At 36.9% G+C, this 4,309-nt stretch overlaps 1 pseudogene; it reads left to right on the forward strand.

Annotated features, from left to right (window-relative positions):
- The first annotated feature begins 659 nt into the window (after positions 1–659).
- Positions 660–1,587, forward strand: LOC136155949 (olfactory receptor 7A17-like; annotated as a pseudogene).
- The last annotated feature ends 2,722 nt before the right edge of the window (positions 1,588–4,309 follow it).

Consider the following 4,309-nt stretch of genomic DNA (forward strand, 5'->3'; position numbering starts at 1 on the left):
TCATTAGAGTGACTTCCTTTTCTGGACTGAGCCATCTTACATGAGCACTTTCCAGGCCCTTGCACTGGCTCTTCCCTTGCCAGGTACACAGTTTCCCAGTTATGCTCACGTCACTGGCTCTCTCCTCCTTGCAGTCTGCTCAAACATCACCTTGTTCGAAGTTTCTTCCTGAACATGTAATTAAAAATGGCACCTTTCCCTGACTCTGTCTATTATATCTGCTTTATCTTCGTAGCATCAATAACCATTGGACACACTTCCTATTGTTTTTTATTTGCTTCTCTTCTCCATAACTGGATCTTGGAATTTTTGTTTTTCAGAACCCTGCATTTATTGCATGTACAGTACCTGGTCTTTGTCTCAGTTCAAGACAAATTCCTCAAATACGTGAAAGAGTTTCTCATGAAAAACTTGAATACATGACATCTTGAGAAAAACCTGCTAATTAGAGATGGCACAGGTAAATCCCTAAAAAGATTCAAATCCATGAACAAAATACTGAAATTAACTTCTTCATGACAAAAAATATATCTTCCCATTTAAAAAATGTGAAAAATGCCAATTTGTATGAAATCAGTCATGATAATTACCTGTTTCCTGGTAATCATACCCACCGTGTAACAGCAAGGAACCAAACAGGAAGCTCAGAATTTCTTCTTATGGGGTTTTCCGAGTCACCTGAGCTGCAGCCCCTCATATTTGGGCTTTTCCTCTCCATGTACCTGATCACTGTATTTGGAAACCTGCTCATCATCCTGGCCGTCAGCTCAGACTCCCACCTCCACACCCCCATGTACTTCTTTCACTCCACCCTGTCCTTTGTAGACATCTGCCTCACCTCCACCACCATCCCAAAGATGCTGAAGAACATTTGGACACTGAGTAAAGTTATAACCTACGAAGGCTGCATTATCCAGATGCAGTTTTTCACACTGTTTATAGGACTGGACGTCTTCCTCCTGACCGTGATGGCCTATGACCACTTTGTGGCCATCTGCCACCCCCTACACTACATGGTCATCATGAACCCCCGGCTCTGCGGACTGATGGTGCTGGTGTCCTGGGTCATCAGCGTCCTGAACTCCTTGTTAGAAAGCTTAATGATGTGGAGACTGTCCTTCTGTACAGTCTTAGAAATTCCCCATTTTTTTCTGTGAACTCAATCAGATGATCCAACTTGCCTGTTCTAACACCTTTCTCAAAAATTTGGAGATGTATTTTAAAGCTGTGTTTCTGGCTGGTTGTTCTCTTATATGTATTGTTTACTCTTACTCTAAGATAGTGTCCTCCATACATAAAATCTCATCTGCTCAGGGGAAGTATAAAGCATTTTCCAGCTGTGCATCACACCTCTTAATTGTCTCGATATTTTATTGTACAGGCTTAGGTGTTTATCTTAGCTTGGCGGGTACTCACAGCTCACACTCAAGTGCAACAGCCTCAGTGATGTACACTGTGGTCACACCCATGCTGAACCCCTTCATCTACAGTCTGAGGAATAAAGACTTAAAGAAGGGTCTGAGAAAACTCTTTGGAAAGGTGATTTTGAAAGGTCCTATTGTCATAGATCTTAAGAAGTACCTGTAGTAGCAGAGCTCAAACATTGAGACCAGTGTTGCCATTGTTTGGTCAGATTGTGGAAATCGAGGATGCCTCTTCTATTTTTCTTGAAATTTTTATTTTGATTTCAACTTTATACAATTTATATAACTCACCTTTATGCTTTGTGATGTCTGATATCCAACATTTCTCCTTTTTAAGTTTCCTACTCTCCCGAATTTCCAGTCTTGGATATGAAACATTGGAAATTCCCATTTATCTCAAGGTGTTACATGGATCTCTTAAGAATAATTTCTCCTCAGATGAAATAGTAAGGCTAGAGTGAGCATTGTTGTCTTTTGCTTGAGAGTTATGCATTATTCAACCCCTATGGGGGAAGATCCCTACTTTTGGCATTCACAACTATTGATAAGTTTATAACAGGGGAAAACTGAGAATGTAGTTTTAATTTTTTTCAACATCATTCTGTGCATATTCCTGTCCTAACTACTCTTCTTGATAATACAAATTTTAAATTACTGGTTGTTATCACTGGTCATAACATATTTTTCTACTAATTAGGATCTTGCTGTCATATAGAGATGGTGTCCACTGTGTCTTCCATCATTACTGGCAAATACTGATGATATACCACATGTTTCCAAGTGAAATCTACACTGAAAGACACATATGAAAAAATAGGTTGATACAATATGAACTTAGACTTCACTTTATGTAAGATGAAGCAAAATATGAAAGTCATGCATTTATTACTTTTCAAAAATCTATGTTTTTCAGATGATTCATAGATTCTTTAAAATATGAACTATGAGTATCTGTTTGAAATGTACATTCTTTAAGTTGAAGGACTGGTGGGATTTTTTTTTTAATTAATTTTTATTCCTGATTAGAAATTTCCAGTGCTTTCAGTAATTATTATTCTTTCCATTTCTCTTAATAAAATATCTCCATCTATTCATAATTTTGTCAGACCTCTATGGGGGCAAAGAATGAACAGTATCAATAATATCCATTAAGTATTATCCTCATTATTAAGGATGACATGTAGAAAACTCAGATTCTCTTCAGGTATGTGATTTGGGGATGTAGGTGTTGTGCAAACATCCATGTCCTTCCAACCTCGCCATGGGGCATCAAAGGGACCCCACTGGAGCTATACAAAACAAACTTGAAAAACTGAGTGATTATGAATGTTATCTTCAACTATCAGAACAAGTTCCTTGGAATACATAGAATCAGTTTATTGTTATAACTCTCAGTTTCATCCAGTTTGATTATTTCATCATTTAGTTATTGCTGCATACAAACTTGCCTAAAATAAGATTGTTTAATATAGCATCACACTTTTCAAACGAGATGGAACAGTGTGAAGCTGTTCTGATCTCTGTAGGGCTTCTCATGAGTCTCTAGTCAGGCATGAATCTCCACCTTGTATTTCAAAGGCTCATCCACGACGTTGTGTGTAGTTGTACTGTTCTTCTGTCTTGAATTTGTCACTGAACGACTTTCATATGTTGAGGTTAAGCTTCTAATCTGCAAGGGGAAATAAATTTCTTAAATGTGAATTACCTTAATTTGACTACCTTAATACACACATATGAAACCTTTATTTTTGTCAGTTGGAAGAGATATCTCCCATCCCAGTCAGCTGTGACTCAGCTAGATTTGCTCCAGATCCTACCTTGTCATGAACATTACATTTTTAAAATTCTACTAAATTTATTAAAGCAAAATTACAAGCAGTAAACTGTACTCATTTAAACTGTACCAGTAGAAGAATTTAGAAAGTCATATAACAGTTTAGAGTATGTACTGCCTGCTTCCACTTTTATACAACTTGAGAAGGTATATGATAATTTTACTGTTTTCTTAGGTATTTTTCACAAATGTAATTCCCCAGCCCCCCTTTCCTTACTTCTAAAGGTAATATGAAAAAATTAGCATAATTTGTGAAGAAGGATGCTATGAGAAAATCTGAAACTATAAAAGTTCTTATGTAGTCAAAAGAACACATTCAAAATTATGAAGTATATACATGTGTGTGTTATTTATGTATTTATTCTTTCAATTTAACACTTGTTAGGGATAGAGTAGGATAATTAAATAGTTTAGAAATATCACTAGAGGGTTAAAGATAGAGAGAGGATTTTAAGGGAGTTTTGGAAATATTGTAAGTTAATGACCACTCAAGAAAATAATTTCATAATCAAGCAACAATATCCATATGTAGTTAAAGAATAAGACAATGGTTTAGGATCTACATATTGTTACACAAAGTCAAGAACAGAATGGTCCTTGAAGAGTAGCATTTCTGCATGAAGCCAAAACATGAGGATAGGTGAAAAGGGAAAGAAATTAGGTGAAAGCAGACATTATAATGAAACTTGAAATTAATAACCATATTTTAGTATATGTCATCACTCTTTTGCTAATATATTATTTCAAAGCACCTTGACAGTACTAGTTAGACCACAGAGGGTCAAAGTGAGGCAGGACACAGATGGGCTCCAAGTTAAACATTTACAACTGGCCTCCTCTTTGCATTTCCTGAGATAGAGATAGGTGAGCTCCAGTTCAAGGCATTTACAATCAGCCTCTTGTTTGACCTCTGAAATGGAAGTGACAACAGAAATAGGGTATATAGCCAGGCTTCACCTCTTGTAAACACCTTAATGTATAGACATGGTGAGGACAAAGCAAAGGATTAAGGGATCTCCACTCCCCCCTCCCCCTTTCCCCACCCCTGCTT

This window comes from Muntiacus reevesi, chromosome 1, assembly GCF_963930625.1.
Source record: "Muntiacus reevesi chromosome 1, mMunRee1.1, whole genome shotgun sequence".
Taxonomy (NCBI): Eukaryota; Metazoa; Chordata; class Mammalia; order Artiodactyla; family Cervidae; genus Muntiacus; species Muntiacus reevesi.